The sequence below is a fragment of the Molothrus aeneus genome, chromosome 6 (assembly GCF_037042795.1).
Source record: "Molothrus aeneus isolate 106 chromosome 6, BPBGC_Maene_1.0, whole genome shotgun sequence".
Lineage (NCBI taxonomy): Eukaryota > Metazoa > Chordata > Aves > Passeriformes > Icteridae > Molothrus > Molothrus aeneus.
The window spans coordinates 18,272,367-18,294,922 of NC_089651.1; the positions used below are offsets into that span (position 1 = coordinate 18,272,367).

Here is a 22,556-nt window from a genome sequence, read left to right on the forward strand (position 1 = left end):
AGCTCACTGAAGGGAAAGTACAGTTAACACCTTCTACCCCCATCAAAGCATACTGCTAATGAGAACTGGGAAATCACCCAGTGTTAATACAACATCTGGACATTAACACAGGCTATGGTAGTCAATGGCTAAAATTCCATCAATCACTTGGATTCATGTAACATTTGTGAACAGTGTTTTCGTATGCTAACCTCAGTATTTCCCCAGGTGAAGTCTGCTGACTGAAAATAGGAAACACAAAGTTGTGAATCTGAAACCAGAGAAGAAATTTGCAATATGTTGCTTTGGGCATCTCAGCTTAGGAATGTTGCAGGAGGTCTGACTTCTGAAATGTTTAGCACTGGCCCCCTGAAAACCCTCAGAGAGTATCTGGGTGATTTGCACACACACACACACACACACACACACACACACACACACACACACACACACACTCATACCACTGCTGAGCTCGTGAACATCTGCCTGAAAAGTTACCTAGGAACATGAAATGGATATGCACCAGGTCCTGCAAGATGCAAGTGACTGCAGGTCCTCTTCTGTTTTTCACCTTCCCTGATGGAGAAGCAGCAGAGGAAAGGGGATGATCAAACTGCAGACAAAACCACCAAGATGCTGTGGTCAACTTTATGGCTTCAGTGTGGGAAAGTTCTGTAATAAGGAAAGGGGTAACTGCCAGCAAAAAGAGAATCTGTGTGAAATAGGTGTAGAAATACCCTGGAGAGGTCAACTCTGTCATGTCTCTGACTGAAGGGATGACTTCTAGCCCTGTGCTGCTCTTGAAGGCATTTGTGTGGGAGGACTGTGCCCTCACTTTTACTAGGGATTTCTCAGGACAGTCTAGACAGGAGAGTGACACAAGAGCAGAGCCTCACTGCCAAGGAAACCTTTCAGTATCTAACCTGGGTCTCACTTGATGTGGGAATACTGCTACCACCATAAGCTCCCAGGGAGCTCTATAACTCAGGATCTTTAGCTCTGACAATGAGCAGCTGCACTGCAGGACAGTGTCTACCTCTGCTATAAATAACCTCAAGGCTGAGGTCACCTATGGACTTGGTTACTGCAGCAGCATGTATTTGAGGAAATCACAGAGAGGGATGGAGGGGGAGCTGGAAACACTGCACAAGAGCATCAGGAAGAGGCTGCCACAGAGGAAAACACCTGTCCATAATGGAAAGGGACCAGATGAGCAAGCTTTACTAAGGTTGGGTAGGAATAGAGCATACACTGGTGTGTTAAGAGCACTAAGAAGCAGAGAGATGCTGGGAAGGCTGGATTCTATCCTCCTCTCCAGTCTGATGTATTGTATTGTATTGTATTGTAATGTATTTCTGCTTCACATCAGCTTTACTTGCTTGCATAGATAGGAACCAAGGCTCAGGGCATCTCCTCACAGTAGAAGGAAAATCAGAATTTAGTGAGGGAATTAACAGAAGAGAAGAAAAGGCTCAGCAGCTTGAGCATGATGATGAGAAGGAGGGCTGCATGGTAAGGTTAGAGACAATGTGTGGCCAGTATATTAAAAACAGTCAAAGGAAAAGGAATCAGTAGTTTAACTGGATAAAAACAAATGTCTTTAATTCTATCTAGTTCTACCATGTGTGCATGCCTGAATCATGCTGTGCAACACTGCTTTGAAATTTCTGCAAGAAAGAGATGTAGTTAGCAATTGTTCTTTGATGCTGAGGGGAAGAAAATCAGCATTAGCTGATGGAGAAGAAGAGTATTTTAAAAAGAATACCAATAATCTTTGTGTCTTCTCCAGGAGAACATGTGGGATGGTCTGAGATTTCAATACAAACTCATCTGGTACAGAGAGGCCTTGAACTACACAGATAAATCTGTTGCACATCAGTGAATGCAGAAATGATATAGAGCACAAGACATTCCTTAGCAACTCATCCTACTTCCACTCTGGAAATCTGGCTCCTGCCAGCAAAAGTGACAGATGACCCAGAGCACGGTAAGTGATCCAAACTGTCCCATGAAAAAACCTGGTAGCTTATCAGTTGCAAAGGGTTCAAACTTTTCTGTAGAGTTTGAAAAAGAAAACCAGATGGGGGCTAAATATCACAAGGGCTTCTTAACAAAAAATAAGACTTCCAGCTTCCACAGACCTGAGTTATTGCTGTATGAAGACAAAGGCAAAAGCCCTCTCTCAGAGTGCAGCGATCTGAGGATCAGGCTCCAAGGGAATGATTGACATTCCATTCAGGCTGACAGCTAACAAAAGCTCCTGTACATATGCCAGCAAGCCACTGCCAGGAAAATCAGTGTTGCTCCCAACTTGCAGATTTCTGCATTACCAGGCCTCCTACTGTAGCTGACCCTTGCTGATCTACGCTGGCAGGCACAGCAGAGAGTGGAAGGAGACACAGGACCTCACCAACCCTGGCAACTTTTGATGAGGTGGGGGCATTTCTTGAAAGAATCAGTGTTGTTTCTCAGTGTCTCAGGCTCCAGATTCAGCACATGATCAGCTACAGCTCTCTGGAAAAAGCACAAATAGCCAGCAAACAGGAACACTGCAGAGGGCAGTGTGCTTCAGATCAGACTGAAATTATCAGGCACCTGTAGAAAGCCACTCTGCTTGTAAATACCCAGAGATCAAACCCTTATCTCATCTCTCCCCCCTGCTCACCCCACACAGCAAAATCTGAAGCCCAACCGTCCCATTATCCACTCAGGGGAGGGTCTCATGTTACCAAGTATTGCATACCACATCTAGGGAGATGTGATAGCTTTTCATTCCCACAGTGTCTCTAGAAGGAGTCTGACTGGGAAATGACCAGTCTCTGAATTATGTCTTGTGTGTGTGTGTGTTTGGGTTGTGGGGTTTTTAATAGCAAAAAAAGGAACCAGCAGCTGTCTGTATTTTTAAACTATGGAACACGAATCTCCTTCCACTTCCAAGCTCTGATTACAAAGTCTTTCATTTCTGCGATTCCAGAGCATCGTCTCTGCTAGTTTCTATTCTCAGTTCAAAATTGACCAAATCCAACTGTTAGCAAAATTTATTTCAGTCAACAGAAATCTTTTCTCTCTCTAGTTTTGGTGGGGCTTGAGCCAGGCACTTGGCAAGATGCTGCCTTGCTTATTTCAAAAAGGAAATCCATCATAAGCAAGATCTCGTCCTGGATCAGATAACACTCCAGAAGTGACAACTTTGCTCTGCTCAACGAGAACCTTCTGCAGCATTTCAAATGGTTTGGTTGAAAGAAACCTGAGCACAATTATTAAGCAGAATTTAATCCAATATTAATGCCATTATTTTGGGGATTAAAAACAAAGTGGTCCCATTCACTGCTTAAGTCATCTGAAGCAATGCCGTGCCTTTGGAGATGATATAGAGGAAGATTTTGTTTATTTATTGAGGACTGATTAATTAATTCAGTGGGTTTTTTTGTTAATTGATTATTCCAGGAGATCTTTCCAGTTCAGTGTCAGTCTTAAAAACCCTTTGCAGTTGGACTGCTGCTTCCAAATCTTAAGTATCTCCAAGATTCCCAGGCCCTTGAGATGACAAGTACACATTTGTGGCATTTAACACTTGTGATGTCTCTTGTGGCTCTCTCTTGGTACAACCTGCAGTAAGGATAAGCCCACTGACTTTTCCCAGTCTCTAGGAAACTGTGTTAAATGATAGTGTTGAACAGTTTTAGCTTGGTTCCTTTGAGATGACTTTCATTTATCTCAAGGTTTCTTTGTGTTGCAGGAGACTCAGATTTTTCCCAAGTCTTTTTATAGTCAGTCACTCACAGTACAAGAATTCATTGTCAAGAGTGAACTCTAGCTTTGCATCTCACATAGATTTATCTGATACATTAAGAGTTTATTTTCAAAGGCTTCTTTCCAAGTCATGCTATTGTCAGGGTTTGTTATCTAGCAGCATTTTCTCTACAACCTCACCAGGAAGCTAGAAGAGAATTGTCCATGAGTCACGAGAATTTTACCTGTGCATTCAGCTAGGCCCCAAGCAGCTCAGAAAGCTGGCCACTGTTTCTCAAGCATTAGCACTAGTGCATGAACAGCATAAATTTTAACTGGGAGAGAGTGTTTTTAAAATAGAAGGGGGAGCATACACTTCAGTCCATCACACAGCTGGAGCTGTGTTACTTGTGGCTCAAATCAGTAGTCAAGGGATTAAGAAACTTTCAGCTTTTCCTTCACTTTTCAAATCTGTCACACAGAAGACATCCTTTCCACCTCCAGAGTAAAGCATACCCTAGACCCACTCCAGATCTATAAATGAGCCAATCCTCAGCACAGGGTAATTCTGCTGGTCTCTGTGCACAAACAACAGTTTTCAAAACTGTCCTCCTCTGAGCTAATAAACTCAGCTTGTATTTCCTCCCAAAGTGGTAACTTTGACAGTTCCCCCTCTCTGCCCTCAGCTGATTCCTTTTGCCATTTCTACATTCACTTACTAACCCAAGCAAGGTGATTGGAAATGAGTCTGTCCTTCCCAGAAGCATCCCTGTAAAGAGAATGGGTTTGACTTACTTCACTTAAAAAAGAATAAAGAAGGACAGTAAAATAATGGAGACTGTCAGAGAATGCAAGCCAAATTAATTTCAGAATTGGTTCATCCCTTACTGGCATCTTCAGAGTTGCATCAGCTTGGAGGAAATGGATTTGTCTTTGTGTTTCTGAGAATCCAGCCTTGTTTCAATTCTTCTGAACGCTTCCTTCTTTCCTTCTGACTGCACTTCAGCTTTGATCCAAGTATCAGATAGGCCCACAAGGCAGATGACTTGCACTGAATTGAACACAAACTTCTACTGACAGGTTCTGCTACCTAGATGATGCATGACACACAAGTGAACAAAACTGATAAGGTCTCAGCTTCTTTCCCTCTTATAGTAACAAAGCCCCTTGTAATGATATATTTTTTTCTGTTCCATAAGCTGGTTGCCATAATTAGTTACTTGTGTTACTCAGTCATATACAAAAAGGAAACAATTTGCATTCCCTAGAAAGATATAAATTTTTAAAAGTTGATTACTTATCAGTTTGCTTTCTGCCATGACCCTACTCATTCTCTAAGCTCAGGGAGAGATGGGCAAGAAAACATCCCAGTATGAGAAAAGGACTTGCACGTTTCTTGAGTCTAGTGTATCTTCAGGAGGATTAAGTTAAAAAATCATGAAGAATATTGTGCAATGGGGAAGCAAAACTCACAGAGATCTCTGCTTTTCTCAGTATGCTGTCAGAGACATTGTCAGAGGGAGCACAATGACAGAGCCTTCATGGAAAACACCTTCCAGTAAAGTTTCAGTCACACAGAAAAAGCATGCATTCAGGAAAACAGACTAGGATGAGCTCAAAAGCCATGGAAAGAACCAGAAAGCAATCTGCATGATTAAAAGTCAGGTGAACTTGTAGATATGGTTACAAAACGAGACCCAGAACAATAGCAATTGACACCAGTAATCTACTCTCTGTGTCTGCTGAGAACTAATAAACCCTCCAGTATATCAAAAATATATGGTGGATATCTGGATGTATTTAAGTATGTATCCTTGTGAAGCTAAAAAAATTACTGTTACCTACCTTGCTGATGATTTTGATGATCACAAGAAGACTTTTACATAGTCTTTTAAGTTTTTTACTAGGGAGAAAGAAAGAAAGAAAGAAAGAAAGAAAGAAAGAAAGAAAGAAAGAAAGAAAGAAAGAAAGAAAGAAAGAAAGAAAGAAAGAAAGAAAGAAAGAAAGAAAGAAAGAAAGAAAGAAAGAAAGAAAGAAAGAAAGAAAGAAAGAAAGAAAGAAAGAAAGAAAGAAAGAAAGAAAGAAAGAAAGAAAGAAAGAAAGATTCAACTTAGGTGTTTCTAGTAAAAACCACTCAAAAAAAGACTCTAATTTTAAAAATGTAGCTTTGATCTGTAGATGATGAGGAAGTTCAGTTGCTCACTAAGCTCTTGGCATGTCTGTATGTCACACAGTGGACAGCTAAGTTTATGTCTAGTCTACAATTCCCCTCTCACAGAAGTTAAAGCGGGGGTGAAAATATCAAGGAGTTAATTTTGGGTCACAGCACCTACAAAAATCAGTAATGTACCTTCACAGACTGAATTTAGTGTGTTGGTACAAAAAGCCATGACAGGATAAGCATGTTGATGAGTTACGGCCTTCCAACTGCAAGCTGCGTACAGTTTGGTGAAAACAATCATGAAAAATTGAAGGTATGGGAATTGAAGGTATTTCAACTCCACTGCACATTTTGTTTTCGGAGTTTTACTGTGGCAGTAAGGACCTAAGATACTCTCACTTTCCTTTTCATTGCCCTGCATGCCAGTGGACCCAGTCCTTGGTTAGCCTTCCTTTCCTGTCAAGCAAGGCTCACAACAGTTAGAGCCAGACATTTTCCAAGAATTAAACTCAAGTTTGGAGAAAGGAAGGAATAATCTGCTCAGGAACAACAATTTTTTTACAAATAGAATGGGCTATGACCTCAGAAAGTGTAAATCCGTGCTCTGAAAAAAGCATTGAGTTACTTTGCTTTGCCACAGCTGAGGATCTAGTCCCAGTATTTTGCTTTTTTATCAAAAAGTAGAAGGGGAAAGAAGACACTTTTAAGCTGCTATCACTCTCTGTGTCTTTGCAGGTTTGTGCCATCACCCCTCTGCCATTGTGTGGTTGTGACTCACCAATAGGTGATTCCGTCTCTGTCTTCCAGCAGTCTGCAAACAAATAGTCCTCAGGTATCTTATAGCCTGATGTGATCTGGCACTGAAGAATGAACAAGAGAGAGGCAGTTTCAGTCAACTCTTCCGGTGTTTCTTGGTTCTTGGAGGTCACTGAGAAGCCCAGGAAGCATGAAACTGAGGTTCACCCCATAGCTGGGCCTATTTTACTACCTATTTGGTGCTTGCTTCCTGACAAGTTCTTCTGGGCCACCTAGGCACCAAAAAAGAGAAGCCTGTTTTCAGGGTGCTTCAAAAAGCAAGATTCCTGCATGCTCCAGTACCCTGCCCGCTCGTTAGACACGGCTACAACAAGACGAGACAGGTAGCCCGGAGAGGCGGCGCACGGTGCGTGCGTGTGGCTGCCTGTGGAGGAGCCCCTCACCTTCGTGTGTGCGCGGCTCTGCCCTCGGCTCGCTCGGGAGCGATGCTGGCTCTCCCTCAGCTGCGGCCCTCGCCTCCCTGCACAACCGAGAGCTCACTCAGAGTCAGGAGGGCTTGTTAGAAGCAAGGGAAGAGTTTCGAGGTAGGTTAAAGCTTCAGCCTTTTTGTTTGGACCTGTCTGTTTGCGTGCTGGTTTTTGGAAAAGTGCTCCGGCAGGTTTGTTTGTGCTGGTGCAACAACACGTTTGTGAGACCTGAGAAAACCTGCACAACTCTCTCTACGGGTATCCTTAGAACGTGTTTAATCTGCTCTTGATACAGGCTCTGCAGGGCATGAGCTTTCTTTTTATTATGTGTCAAGCATAGTATCTAGAACAATGGTTTTTAGACCGATTTTCAGATTACTAGATACTTTTCTAATGGAAACAATAAATTGTTAAAGTGTGCTTGAAACATATGTCAGAGAGAACAGTGCTTTTCCAGTACCAGGAGTGCGTACTTTATTTGGCATCGTATTCTGCATCAAAGCTTGATTACCTCTGCAAGCTGCTGGAAAATACAGTGACTATGCAATCTACTCTATCCAGTTTCCAAATAGTAATAGGGGAATCACAGTGCCCAGAGTAGAAAATGTCTGTTGTACTGTGACAGAATGGGAAGCACTGCATTGACAGACCCGATTTCAGGACATGAACCTTGAGTCCATCAATATTTACTAGCTCTGCTTCAGCGGTGCTCCTTGTGGCACCCAAATAGGATCAGACGAGAGCCCTTCGACACGCTTGGACCTTCATCTGAAATTGCAGTAATTCTGCTCAGACCGTGCATATATCTCTGCTGCTAAGTCTAACTGAAACTCATCTGCCTTAAACTGAGCCAATTCAGGTGTCTTTCCTTTGTGGCCTTAATTGCACTTGAATAATTTGGAGTCATCTATTTTTCTAGGCATTTCCAGGGGCCAGATAAATGCACCCTGTGAGCCGAGTTTAGCGCATCACGTTATCAGGCAGGACCGTGACCGGCAATCAATGCTACATTTCAGGGGGCTCCGGTCCTCCTCCCCAGAACGCCTCCGTGGGGCGCCGACAAAGGCAGCGCAGTCCCGGGCAGTCCTGCGGGGAAGGGCGGGCTGCGGGAGCGGCGGCCGCCAGGCCTTCCCCTCCCCTCGGGTGCGGGGCGCTCCTGCGGAGGGGCCGCCGCGGGGCGGGGAGGGCAGACGAGTCCCGGCGGGGAAAGGACGCGATTCCGGCGGCTCCCGGGGGGCGGGGAGCGGTGGCAGCAGGGGTCACCCGCCGGGGCGAGGCAGCGCCCGGCCCCCCCCGCGCCGCCGCCGCCGCCGCCGCCCCAGGGACCGCCCCGCGGCCGGGCCGCGGCGGGCGGGCGGCGGCGGTGACTGACAGGCGGCGGGGCCCACCCGGAGGGCGGAGGCGGCGGGGGCCGCCAATCAGGGGCGGCGGGCGGGCGCCAAGCGGCGGGAGGGCGGGGCGCGGGCTGGGCGTGTGCCGCGGCCGCCGGCGGGGCGCGCTCCCGCTCCGCTCCCGCTCTCCCCGCACGCACATTGTCCGGGCGCGGCGGCGGCACAGCGCCCCGGCGCCCCGTGCCAATGCGGGGCGGGCGCGGCACGCCGGGGGCGCCTCCACCACCGCGGTGGAAACTTCCCCTCGCCGCCGGGCCGACGCGCGGCTGAAGCCCCCGGCGGGGAGGAGCGGAGCGGGGTTTCGCCCGCCTGGGGGGCGCCTCGTCTAGTTTGGTTTTTCCTACATTGGAAGGGCAAAAGCGAATACTGTTACCCGGCTTTAAACTTCCGCGCTCCGCTCTCCAGGACGCGCATCCCGCCCGGCGGGGTGGGCGAGCCGGTGAGTGACCGCCGGGAGCGGGCTGGCGCTGGGTCGCGGTGGGTGGGACGCGCCGTCGCGCAGGGGCAGCGCCCACCGGCTCGGCGGGGACGGGTCGGCAGCGCCGCCGCCGCCACCTGTTAGCGGGGCTGTTCCCCCCCCGCCGCCAAGTTCGTACCCCCACCGTGCTCGGGCTGTCCCCGCCGTGCCCAGGGCGGCGGTGAAAAGGGCCGGACCCTCGGCCCGGTGGGCGGCGGCGGGGCCCGGGGTGCTGGGGGCGGTGGCGGCCACCCACCTGCTCGCCTGGCCGCGCCATGACTCTGCTGCCTGGGCGCTGCCTGCCGACCCGAGCCCCGGCAGGCCGCCGGGGTGGGAGGGTGGTGGGGTACCACCGAGCCGCAGCCTCTGTACCCCCTTTGCCCTCCCTGCTCTCTGCCCTCCAGCCCCTGCCCTCCTTCTGCACCCACTGTGCACTCCTCCTGTTCTCCTCCCAAGCTGCAGCCCTTTTTCCTTCCCTCCCTTGCCGTCCCGCTCCCTTCCGTGTCCCTTAGCTGCAGCCGTGTTCGCCTCCTCTTCTTCGCGCCCCCAGTTTGCAGCCCACTGCACCCGTCTTCCCTCATCCCCTTGCATCCCTCACACTGCTCCTGTGATGCTTCAAAGGGGGAACCCCGGACTCCCCACTCTTTGCCAAAGCAGGTACCTGCTGGGCTCTGACACCCCCCGGGAGAGGCCAGCTCCATGGCCGTGCCAGGCCCGGAGCGAGGCGCGGAGGGGGCAGGCAGGTGGCGGAGGCGCAGGTATTTGTGTGCAGCTGCGAGCAAGTGAGCGAGGTCCCCCGTTCTGCGAGCATGCGGCTCTGCGGAGCTGGTGACACCTCCCTCCTCTCCCTCCCTCCCTCCCTCCGTCCTAGGGACGCTCCCCGCCGGGGCTCTGCGGCGTGCCGAGGCTTCCTGCGCCCTGCTGCCCTGCAAAGGGTGTTGCGGAGTCCGGGGCTGCAGCGTCTTCACCCCAAGTGAAGGTGCATCTGATGGCTCGCTTGGCCCATACAGGTCCTGAGTGGGAATGTGTTTTAAAATTACCTCAAGCAGTGGAGCGAGCCTGGAGACAAAAGAGATGATGAGAAGTCAGAGTGGACTGGCGAACTCTGGAGCTGCTGGAAAAATGCTTAGGACAGCTGGAAACAGGACTGTGCAGCAGGAATGGCTTGTTAAGCCATTGCATGGCAAGTCAAGCCATTGATATTTCAGTGTCCTAAGTTGGATGGTCATATCTCTTGTAGCCTGTGATATGCAAGTTGCTCCTGGGTAGGTCTTTGAAATGCAGAAGGGGTATGAACTCCTGGTGAGGCTGTGTCAAGATGTACTTCAGTCTGGTTGGCATGGGTAGGATGTGCAGCTTGGAGCAGGAACTGGTTTTGAATGGAGGAAAACACATGAGGTTTGGTGTGTGCTCAGCTAAAGAGTTGCTGTAGTCAGAATTGCTGATATGTTTATCCTTCACGGCTCTGAAGTATTTTAATTGTACAGCTGGTGATTTGTGTGATTTTCCCAAGTGTTTTTAAGACAGCCATGTCTGAATCCATGTGTATCACCCCTCTGTGTGTCTGGTCCTTTCCTTCTCCTCATAAAATGTCTTTCCTGTGTGATTAATAATGTGCCAACTGCTTCATTTTAGCACTGGGGAGGCTGATGCTGATTGATTTCCCTGTTCAGTCTTCTCGGTGGGTCTGGAAGCTGATGGGTGTTATCACTGCAGAAAAGTCTGCTTTTGGGTGGGAGCTGTCAGCATGTCTTTTTTTTTTATCTCAGCGAACCTCTTACTTCTTTTAATTAAAAAGAGATGAAGTATGCGTGGTAATACCCTTCATGTTTACATTAAAATGATCTTGTAATTAGCAATAATTATCTCAGTTTGGGATATTGCTGAGATATTTAAACAGGACTTATGACCTGAGGGACACTTTTCCGGCCCCAGGGAGTTGCCCTTGTTGTGGTTCTCTCCTGTGGTGAGTTTGATTCTTGGCTGCTGCCAGTGGTGAAGGTAGAACAGCAGTGGGAGTAGCCTCGTGTTCCTCTGATGTCAGCCTAGAAAGCCATGGCCACGGTTTCCTCCTGAGCCTGGTTCTGCTCCCCAGGGCTCCCTGGCAGCCCTACCACCACGTGTGTGGAGATGCCCTGCCTTTGATGGCTTTCACCCCATGGTCTGAGGATTCTCAAGGGGACCTTGCTATTGTCTTGGGGAAGGGGGATAAAAACAGGCTGAAAAATGGCCAAGTGACCTTTTTTTCCCCCTGGTTCTCCCAGGGAGGTTTGGAAAAGGCTGCTGATAATGGGAGACTTTTCCCTGTGAGAGTACAGATCCTGAGGCGTCCTTGTTCATCTTTCACCTGCCTTCCGTTTAAGAGGAGAAAAGCTCAGCTCAAACATAAGCATTTGCTTCCAGGCTGGATATGGCTCCCTCTGCCTTCCCTCCTGCTACCAGTGCACCCCAAATTTACCTTTCTGTTAGGCTGCCCTTGATTTTCTTGAGGTGAAAAATCTTTACGGAGTAGAAAAGTTGGGGAAAACATTCAACAAAATAAAATCAAGACAAAAAGTACTGCCTATAGAGAGGGATTCCTTGTGGGAGGGTGGTGATTCTCTTCTGTCTCTCAAGATGAGTTATACAGTATACTGTATTTTTGTCAGTCTAGGAAAAGCAAAATGGTTGTGCTTCAAGTAATCTTTATTTGTAATTTATCTCCAGCTTTCTATTTCAACGTTTTTGAACTGTAAACTTAGAACCAGAACTTAGTGAGCAGCAGATAAAAATGCTGAATGTATTTGACTTTTACTTGTATTAATCTAATAATATATTAATGACATGATATTTGATCAGCTCTATACCTGGCTGAAGACCACAAAATAGTCTTAATCAAACAAATTATTTGACAAATACGGATGAGATGAAATTAATGATCTATTTGCCAACTGCCATTCAGCTGATCTGTCATGGCATGTTCCTTGTTCACTTATCTTTCTCTTCCAGTTTTCATTCCATTTTTGCATGGTTGATCTTTTCCTGAACTGTCCCTGGTATCTGTTTCATTTATCTCTTTAGTGTCATGGTTTTCCTTCCATTCTTTCTTCTGTCTCTTTCTTGAAGCTCTCTCTCCATGGTTTTTTAGTCTAAATTAGCCTTTTTTCTTCTTTTTCTCTACCTTCCTGGTGGAGTTTTTTATTGAGCACTTCACAGTCAGCTCATCTAAATCTGGTATGTGTTTAAACCCGTAAAAATGTAAAACTGAACCCAGACTGTGTCTGAGTATGAAGATGTTTGTTTGGTGGTAATGCTTCTCTGCCTCTCCCCATGTTTTCTGGCTGTTGCAGGAAGGCTGTTCCTGCAGTTCTGGAGGTTTTCCCCAGCTGTCATTTTTCCTTGTGTTCTCCTTATGCTTCTTTCAAAAGTGAATTTGACTTTGTATCTTAAGAAAGCAACCAGGATCAAATGGCAGCCCTTGTGTTGTTCCCTGGTTGTGTATCTGTATGCGACCTGCTTCCATCTGCTGTCTGACCAAACCCAGCCTTCCTGCCAGGCAGTTTTCCTTTCCTCCTGGCATCATCCTTCCACCCCACTAGGTTTACAGCCAGGAGTGATCTTTCAGTAGAGCAAAAGGAACGAGTGCTTGGATGTTTTCTGGTTTTCCTATTACTTGCAGTCTGTATGAAATTCAGGTTGATGAGGGTAGGTGGCAAGAGGTGAACAGGTCATTGTGCAGGCTATAGTGCATGACTGAGCAGTCACAATATTCAACTTTGATTTAGTATACAAAAATGAAAGTCTCTTAAGAAATGACGTTTCTGTTATAAAGTAGACTTTGTTTGGTGGTTTGGGTTTTTTTTTTTACCCCTGGATGAGATCTAGGGCTGGGGAAGATAATTCAAAAATAATGAAAGGAATAGAAAACCTTGTCTTTCAGGGGAGGAAATTTGCTCTGCCTTGGCAATAAAGCTCAGGCAGTCCAGAGGGGTGTGATGGGGGCGCTCAGAGTGCGTGATTCGCCTCTGCTGATGGTTGCAGTGATGTTGCAGCAGTGCATGAGCTAAGCTGTGTATGTCATAGCTGACTGCTTGAAGTACTGGGAGTTATGCCACGATGCTCCCTTGTACCCTGAAGGAAAGGTCTGTGCTGTACCGAAGTGAACAGTTCCACCTCTCCTCTGTCTTCCGAGGGGGTCTGGGGAACACTCGGGTGCACTGATACAGAGAGCAATCCAGGCAGCACATTGTTGCAAAGCAGAATTGATTGGGGAGGATGGAGCCAAGAGGAATATTCTTTTGCAGTTAATTATTTACTGCAGGGAGAGACAGAAGCTGGTGATGTTTGGTTTATAATTCCAGCTATCCAGAGGTAAATACTTCAGGATGATCTGGTTTATTCTCTGTGTTTCTAGCTATTTCTCTGTAATGTGGGACCAGCACTGTTTAATGACCAGCTCAGTAAAACCAAAACTCTGTTATCAATTTCTCACCAGTGGGGTATGGTTTTATAGCTTCCTCTGTGTGGTGCTAACTGACCTGAATGCCTACAGAGAGAATAGTATTTCCATGCTTATTGTCTTAATGCATGACCTGCCTGTGGTGCCCATCTGACAGCAATGTGGGCTCTTGGAACAGCTAATCTCTGCTGAAAGATGACTTTGTGGTTAAAGCCAGAGGGTTGTGAACTGGGGAGTCGTGACTCCCCATATGGCCTTGGCTAAGCTGGTTGCTTATTTCACTGGACTTTTCTTTAGGAGGGATACTGACCTAGCAGATAACCAGCAAATATCCAGCTTATCTGTTGAAGGGGTAGGATGCCCTGGGTGAGGCACTCTGATAATGCAGAGCCAGTGGCAGCCCAGGTACTTGTATAGTGCTGTGCTGTGGGCCAAACTTGAAGAGGATTTTTCCTTTTGCTTAGCTAAATACATTATAGATCAGACTGCTCGTATGCAAGTTAAATTTGAGAGCTGGTGGAGCTGAGTTTAAATGTGTGTGTGTGTGGGAGCAATAACTTGACGAATACAAAAAAGAGACATTGCTGCAATGTCTCTGGGAAGATGCCTGTATGTCTTCTGCTTGTTTAGCATCCTTGAGAGAACAGCAGACGTGAAGGAGAAGCTGTGGCCTGTGAAATGAAGAAGATGTCGTGCTCTTATTGGGAGAAGAGGAGCAAGATCTAAAAAGCCAAGGAGTAGGAGTAAAATGAGGGATGCAGGTGTGCACAGCGGGGGCCGCTCCAGGCTGCCCTGTTCTCCCTGGGTGAGGCTCTGCAGAGAGAGAAGCAGGGAGGAGATCAGTGGAGAAAGGCATTGTGGAGTCTGCTGCTTTGCAGAGTGTGCACTGGCTCTCCTGCTGGTCAGGGCTGAACCATGGCTGGCTGGAAGTGGAAGTGCATGGGACCACATTCCCTGAGAAGGGCAAAGCAGTGAAAAATCTCCCAAGAGTCTGGCCAGCAAGTGCTTGTGCCTGAGGCAAGCTGGGATCTTGTTTAGAGGCTTGCTGAGAAAGAAGTGAGCTCTGTTCATCGGCAGATTTTTGGGGTAACAGGCAGCCACCGTGTTGGCCTGCTCCAGGATCACATTGAGCGCTCTGACACTCTGTGCTATCTTCAGCAATTCTGTGGCTTACATCCAGCTCTATTCAGCCTGCTTCAAACCATGTGTATAAAATAAGCTTGAATGTATAAATTTGGAGCCTTCAAATGATGGATTCCATCCCACCCCAGATAGCCACTTCACGAGACAGAGCAGTATTCCTGGTGTGGCACGAGGTCCTCTGTTTCTGTAGCAATTGTAGCAGCTATGCTCCTTCCCTGCTAATGGCTTTGCATTGGATGTCAGGGGCTTAATGATATGTGAGGGACTGGAATTCCTTCTCCAGGAAAAGGCTGGGCCTGAGAAACCAGGCTTTAGTTGATATGATCAATAGATAAAACAGTAATTGATTATGTTGAGTAAATAAAACATCTCTGTTTCTTGTATGGGACTGATCCTGGCATGTGTGTATGCTAATTTTATTATTATTTTTTTTCATTGTCTCCCCTTGGATCTCTGTCTGTAGATGCAATGGCTCTTTTTGGTCCCACTCTGCTAGACTCCTGCTGTGAACAGCACAACTCTGCTTTGTAGAATGCAAACCTAGCAAATGCTGGTGAAAGCAGGAGGTACCTCCTGCCTGGTGTGTGCATGCACAGCCCTTGCTTTCCCCCCTTGTGTGCAGAGGATGAATACATAACCTTACAATATAACCTTGGTCATGCAAGGTTTCTCCCAGTTTTGTATCTCCTGGCCTTTTCCTGATTTGCATTATATTGTAAGAGGCCAGTCAGTTTTTTCTGGAGGGCTTGTCCCACGTTCCACACAGGCAGCCCTGGGCGAGTGGTCTGCTCCCTGACCTGCTTTGACAAGCATGTGCTGGCTTCTTGCTCCACTGATGTGGGAGGCAGGGTGAGGATAAGTGCTGGGGGCTAGGCAGGGGGAGGACATTGCTGTGCTGGTTGGTGGTGTCACCTCCCATCTGGCAGTCAGTGTAGCTGCTGATGGATGTGGAGGTGCACACAAATCCCTGCCTCACTTTCTGCCTCATGGTTCTCCTGGGGTGTGTGGTGGCTGTACTGGAGTCTAAGAGAGTCAGATCTGCTCTCTCTCCTCTTAAGAGTACAGCTGCATCTCCTCCATTCTGTGCTACTCAGTTGCAGCTGATGGCTCTGCAGCTATTCTGGTGGTCCCTATAATTTCCAAATATTAAGGTACTGATTCTTAAAACATATCCACTGGAAAGAAATTACTACCATGACCATGGTGGAGGTAGAAAACAGAGATGTGAGAGAGTCAGATCTAGACCTGGAAAAGTGCTTCAGCCCCTGCTTTTCCACAGAAATGAGGCTGTGTACTGATGTGGCTCATAGGCACAGGGACATGTGCAGGGTCTCACCAGGTCTGTGGCAGAGCAGAGAGGTAGATGGATGAGGGTGGAAATCTCTGATTCATGAGCAAATTATAATCATCTGACCCCACAATTACTGCACCTAATTATCAGGGGCTGGATAAGATGTCCTCTGCTTCACATTCCTTCTAGGATGAACACATTAGTCTGTGTTCAGTAGACACCAGTTTATACCTCTGCTGTTCCTCTTCCTCTCTGGGGTACATCTCAAGCAGCCACCCTTTTCCAGTCTATGAAGTGCCCAGGCTTGGCCGCCCCTCATATCTGCTAGAAAATGAAAAATTGCCAAGCATCTACCAGTGCCTATAGCTGGGGCACCCACTGGGCAGGGAGAGGAGACACATTATTACAACCCCTTGTTTTACAGCTGAGAACTGGGGAATGAAGATTCACATTAACAGGAGGAGCCTAGAGCAGAGCTGAGAACAGAAATTGTTGTCCTAGTCTGGCACTTTGACTGCAAGGTCAGCTTCCCATTTCCTTTGGTAACTGAGGAGTGTCAAAAGATTCAGCACCCAGCTATTGACATGTTGCTAAGCTGATTTTCTGATGAGAGAAGTGTTTTCTTATCACAATGAACTCTGATAAGGTGGGGGTTTATTTCCTTTTATCATTTTAACCAAGGCTGTCTTGACTGTTATTTTAATATTTTAGCTGTCTGGTCTTAGAAGTGATGTGAGGGGAGGATTGGGATGGCAGTCCTTTGCATGTCAGTCTTCCAGGCTGAAAGTGGGGCTTGTGTCCAAAGAAATGGATAGATATCCCCTGGTAAAACAGTAAGAAGATTTGGTCAATTGAATAGAAATGCTGGAGGCTCCTGGATGGGGATTGTTTTAAAAACCAGAGGGCTTTAGGATCTTAATTTGTGTTGGTGGCAGATGATTGCAGAATGAGCAATCTCCCTATTGGTCATCCGCACCGAGGCACTTTTTGTGGAAAGATTTAAAAAACAAGGTATAGTTAATTGACCAAATTTTTGAGGTTAAAAAATAAAACAAACTTCCTAGAGGGTAAAAAAAAAGGTGGGTTTCTTCAAGAAGCAAAAACTCTTCACTTTTTGTTACGAAGCAGTTTCCGAGGCACTTAATCTAATCTTTCCAAAACAAATCTCTGGCAGCCAGGGCTCATGTGTTTTAAAAAACAGTGTGGAAAGGAATGTATCGTGACAGTTTAATTTGTTGCTGAAATATGCACACCTCTGGGGTAATTCAGAGCAGCCATGATAAACCTGTTCAGGATAGGAGGTGAGCAAAGGGAAGCTGCTGAGATGAAACCGCCCATGCAGAGGTGTAATTCCTGGAATTTAGGTTTGTCTTCTCCTTTGATCCTAATGGGGCTGTAGCCTGTTCAGATATTCTAAACAGGGCAGTTGTTTCTGTGTCCTTGCTGTGGCAACAAGGGAGGTTTTGGTGGTGATTCTCTGTGGAAGAGCCTCTGGTACTAGCCAACTTTAGAGATGAAATGGGGGAGGATTACAGCCCATAAGGTACAGGTCCCTGGCTGGGGATTTGTACAGGCCCAGGGCAGCTAGTTGGATTTTGTAGTCACCAATCCCTGGATGCAAACTGAGCTGTGAAAGCTGGCTTGAAATTTCTACTGTTTTAAAGAAAAAACAAGGCAATTGCCTTGGAAAGGGAAAACAAGGGTGCTCTTGAGAAGGCGAAGGAAAGCCCTCCAGAGTTTTAGTGGAAGATGTGCAGTTTAAAAAAAAAAAAGATGTATAGAGTTGCTTATCTGAAGTGTGCTCCTTGTGAAGAGGTGGGAAGCTGAGTGCCTAGGAGAGGGCTGGGCTTTCTCAAAGCATGCTACTAAGTACATGCTTTTTCTGGCAAGTCCTGCAATTGCATTGCAACAGGGTTGTGAGGTCTTGTTCAGGTTCAACTGAAGTTGGTTGAACCTTATTGACTGCAGTGGCTGGGCTGATGGGCAGTGCAGCATCTCTCAGGTCAGTTCAGGTTCATCTCCTTTGTTTCAAAGTCTCTGTGCCTGGAATTAGTTTATTCAATTTGCAGCTTAGAGCAATTACAGAAGAAATCCCGGAGGAGGAGAAAAAGAACACTACCACCTGAACTGATCAAAATAATCAAATGGGTTGTGTTGTGGAACTAGGATGTGACTGGCAGCTGCTGCAAAGAGGTGGATAATCAGCAGTCACACTTCCTCAGCATGGCTTGCTCTCGTGGGGCATTGGGAGCAAATACTGTTGGGATTAGAATGCAGAGAGATAATGTTTAAAATCTGAGGTAGGAGCCTTTGAGCTTGGTGACAACTGAATGCTGGGGTAAAAGAAAAAGCTTTGCCAACAGTAAGTCACACTTTCCGGGAGCTGAATTAAACTTCTCATTTTCTTCTGAACCCTTCAGTCCCACCGTGGGTGAATGTTGTACAGTCTCTTCCATGCTCGCTTTTTTCCCCCATTTGATTTGAGGGCCCTTTGTAGCACTTATCCCCCATGCATCATATTATCAGGGAAGTTATTCTGCCTACAATCCCTGTCTGAGCTTCATTTTGTTGTTTTCTGTAGCACGAAGGCTGATGGCTTCACAGATCTCAGAATACCTCCTCCATCTCTCCCCTGGCCAGCCCAGCAGCATGACAGCTCCATTTAGTGTGCACCATCTGCTTTGACTTCCTTCCCCTGGACTCATTATTTTGCAGTTGTCTGCATCAAGCTTCTGTGTTGCCTGCCCCAAAGGATTGTATATCAGAAGTCATGAAAAGGAGAAGAGTCCTCAAGGCTGGCCTGTAAATCCCAAGTCTCTCTGCTAGAAGAAATGGCAGTCCTCTCCCATGTCCTTGTCCTAGCCCTGCTGCATGTGTTCATCCTTCCCTGCCTGTCATGCTGCATCTCTTGATGGGCACAAAGTGAGCCTTGCAGGCTCTCTGGGTTCTCACAGCACAAAGTGTTTGGTGCCCGGGATGTTCTCCTTTCTTCACCTGCTAACACTGAGGCAGGCTGAGACCTGCAGCTCTGCCTTCTCTTCAGCCATCCCCCAAAATTATTTGGATCCACTTGGAACATCATTACAGGGAAGGTGTTGTGAAGTTTTCTTGATGGTAAACACTTAAGGGCTTGGGCCTCTCATCTCCCACTTGAAGTGTAGTGTTACCCTCGGGCCTTAGGGACTAAAGTGCTTTTGTGTTAGGTGCAGGGTGAGATACTCTCTCTCTGAAAAGCTTACCAGTCATGTGCAAGATGGGAAACATCAGGGTGCAATTCCCCTGTCCCGATGTTGGCATCTAACATCCCAGCCCCTCAGTCCCCTTATACAGGCAGCAGAGGAATTGAGCACTTCCACCTCATCGTAATGCAGGTGGATACCAGATCAGACAGCCTGTGCCTGTCTCTGCTCATTGAGGATAGAGAGGCTCTGGGTGATGGGCTCCTGTGGACATATCTGTGCTGTAGGTGAGTTGAGCCCCTCCTTGTCTAGCTGCATGAGCATGCTGGGGTGGCACACAAAGGAGGCAAGACTGTTGAATGTGGTCTGTCTTTGGCTCTCTGATCTGGTAAGGATGTTCATCTTCCTTTGGTCAAGAAGCTACCCTTCACTTTGATTCCTTGCTGGCCAAGAGTGGAGGAGAGGGATGCCATCCAGACAGCAACTGGAAGACTGAGTTAAACACCTCTCAGAAGTGCTCCTAGGACAGAGCTCCAGTCATGTCCCAGCTCTTGACCAAGGGATATTTTAATCAAGTGAAGGCAGAAAGTGTAGGTATGAATGGAACAGTTTTGTCCTTGTTCATCCTTTCATACTGCAGCCAAGTAGCTGCTGACATATGTCAGGGATCACTCGGGTACTTCTCAGGGGCTCCTGACCTCCTGCATGTGCCCAAACAGGTATTGTGTTGGAGTGGGGGAATACATGAGAACTCTGTATCTAGAGCTGAAACAATGGCATGGGGACTTCAGATTGCAAACCAGCAGGTGATAGCAGCAGGAGGCCTCCAGTGCCTCAAAACGGGTTGCACGTCTGGGTGTTCTGGGATTGCTGGGTAAAACTCTTTCTGTTAGGGGAAAAAGAGCCATTTTCCTAACACTGAAGCACTGCTACATGCCATATTGTGGCTTTGAGAATGATGGAGCAAGTTTCTGTAGATTGTATCCTGTTTGACCTGAACCTTTATGGTTTCTCTGAAGACCCCTGCATGGTCTGCAGAGAGCAGGTTGAAGGAGACCTAGAGCTGTTCTTGAAGGAACTAGAAAAATGAAGTTGAGCCAACTGAAAGGAATAAACCTTCATAGCCTGGGGAGGATTTCTTGACTAGCTGAGTTTCCCCTTTGATTTGGAGCACTTGTTCCATCATGCCTTTTGCTGGGGAAGAATTAGCCCAGTGGCAGAAATGCAGTATACTGGATGTTTTGGGAGTGAGAAACCTGTCTGCAGCAGGAGCCCACAGAGCTTGAGCTCAGCCTCTGAGTCCGTGTGCCAACAGCTGGTTGCAAGCCTGCTCAGTAGGGGGTGGTGCCATGCCAGTCTTTACCCTCCATCTCATGCCTGTGTTGTCAGCATGATTCAGTGCTACAACCCTGAAGAAAGAGTCAGTTTTACACCCAAGTTTTGTTTGTTGTTGATACTCATGCTATAATTCCCATCACTTCAGACACCCATTAAATGGTGCTCTGGTGAGTCTGCCTGGTGTGTGCACTGCAGTCACTTCAAACTGTACAATAGCGGGAAGTCTGTTGGGGTGAAATTTCTGACTAGTCCTAGGTGGGAAACACACATACTGTGCTGCAGAAAAAGGCAAAAAAATACCTAATTTTCCATTTTATGGTCTGTTTTCCTCACTTCACAATGCATTTGATCTCTCCCTGCTGTCTTTCCTGGCTACATGTGTCCACCACAAACTTTTGTACTTTTCGTCTCATGCCTCTAGGAAACAGAGGGTGCAAGTATGAAAACTCACAGGAGATTTTTAATTCAGTAAGGAAGGCATATCAGGGCTTGCAGTTACCATATGTTTTTTCTCTGATACTTTCCTTGCTATCCTTTCCCTCTGACCTTTGGTACAGTAAACAGCCAGCAGTGTTTGAAGAGTGTCCCAACAGGGAGGCACCTGGCACAGCATCGGGTCCTGCATCTCCTGTACGTGCTTAGGGCCAGCCCTCTGCTGGCAGCATCCTGCTGCTGGCTGGGTGCACCGTGACAAAACAGAACTTTTTACTTGTAATTTTTGCCACTGACAGCATGCTGGTTGCCTTGTCAACAGGAGATGTTTTATAGGTCTCTGGAAGGTTTGCAGCAGTGTCACACAACTGTTTGCTCTCCTGGTTGAACAGGTGCACATACAAGTCTTTGAAAGCTGGCGGGAGAAACCAGGATTCGTCCATCCCTTTCACAAAGGTTTTGTAACTATATGATCTTTTAACTATTTTCCTGACTCCCTAATAACATATGTATGTAATTAAATCTAGGCAGACAAGGCCATATCAAGCCTTGGGCATGGGAAATTGTGTAATACCATCAAATTGCCTTTTGTGTCCATTGCACCACGAACTTCCTTAAGATTTTACTTTTAGGGTGGGAAGAGAACTCCCATCTCAGGAAACCCATTTCCCTCTGGTAGTCCACTAAAGGCTGCTTTGGTTTCTGATTCAGCTCTGCAAATACTGTCTAGTGGCTTCAGACTGGATGTGAATTTGGCTGGTATTTCCTCTGTGAAGGCTAAGTAGCTTGTCTTAGCCCAAGTCAGGAATACAGAGTTGGAAGTTTCTGTAGATCCTAACAAAAGGTCCCTGCCTTATCTGTCTTGATATTTTGCTGGTTACACAACTTGCACATCCCATAGATGCAAATATTTTGCTGGCGTTGGCCCTGGTTGCCCAAGGAGGGTGTTTGTTCAGATTCTCATGCTTTGCAATTAATATAAGCTTCTCAACTCTGTGTGAGAGAAAGAAAGGGAAGTGGTGCTAAGTGGTTTGTGTTTTTTTTTTCCTCTCTCCGTGTTGTTGTTCCTCACCAGCTGGCTACTTTGAAAAGAGCATGTTGTGGTTTTTTCCTTAAGGAGCAACGTGTTGCTGCAAATTCAGCTTTGGAGAGGTTGTGGGAGCTTTTGTCCGCTGGTGCTGCAGCTGCTGCAAGCTGGGCACAGACAACACGTGGTGCTGTGGGTGCCCAGCCTGGTCTGCCTGCAGGGGATGCCAGCCCAGCCCAATGGCAGGATCCTTCTTTCCCACTGCATTCCCACACTCACTTGGTGGTGGCTGGGAGAGGCGAGTCCTTGCCTTGCTCCAGAGCACGCAAGAGCAGCAAAGTTCACACCATGGGATTTTGTCAAAGGAATAAGAACCTGCTTCAAGTAAATACCTTTTCTCTGCCTTGTTTAACTATGGCAGCCTTATCTTAAGAGGGCTGTGTGAAGTGTGCTTGTCATGGCTGTGTGAGGCACCCACACAGCTCACGGAGATATCTTGTGTGTTCTCTTCTGAGCTACTGGATGAAAAGTGGCTACTTTAGAGGGCAAATTGCCTCCATGGGTTTAAAAGAAGATATCTAGTTTAGACCTAGAGAGCACACTTCATGTTTAGGTACAGTGGAAAACCTTTGAATGAACTTCATGAAATCCATGTTCATTATGTTTTTCAGAATACTCTCTGAACTTGCATTTGTTTTGTGCTCTGCAAAAGTAACAATTCCCTTTGAGGATGTAGAATAAAGAATAAAACACTAGCTTAAAGTG

The 22,556-nt window shown here is 46.9% G+C and overlaps 2 protein-coding genes across 4 annotated transcripts in view; one reads left to right on the forward strand and one right to left on the reverse strand.

The window, feature by feature from the left end:
- LRRC56 (leucine rich repeat containing 56) overlaps positions 1–9,716 on the reverse strand; it is a 100,755-nt gene extending 91,039 nt beyond the window's left edge. For both annotated transcript variants that reach the window (XM_066551344.1, XM_066551343.1), the window contains exons 1-3: positions 9,605–9,716; positions 6,651–6,732; positions 5,557–5,614 (exon numbers count right to left, since the gene is read on the reverse strand). The gene's annotated coding sequence lies outside the window, so the exon portion shown is untranslated. The remainder of the gene's footprint in view (positions 1–5,556; positions 5,615–6,650; positions 6,733–9,604) is intronic.
- Positions 8,602–22,556, forward strand: part of HRAS (HRas proto-oncogene, GTPase) — a 39,873-nt gene continuing 25,918 nt past the window's right edge. Inside the window, exon 1 of one of the 2 annotated variants that reach the window (XM_066551352.1) lies at positions 8,602–8,925. The gene's annotated coding sequence lies outside the window, so the exon portion shown is untranslated. The remainder of the gene's footprint in view (positions 8,926–22,556) is intronic. The other variant, XM_066551351.1, reaches the window with a different exon arrangement.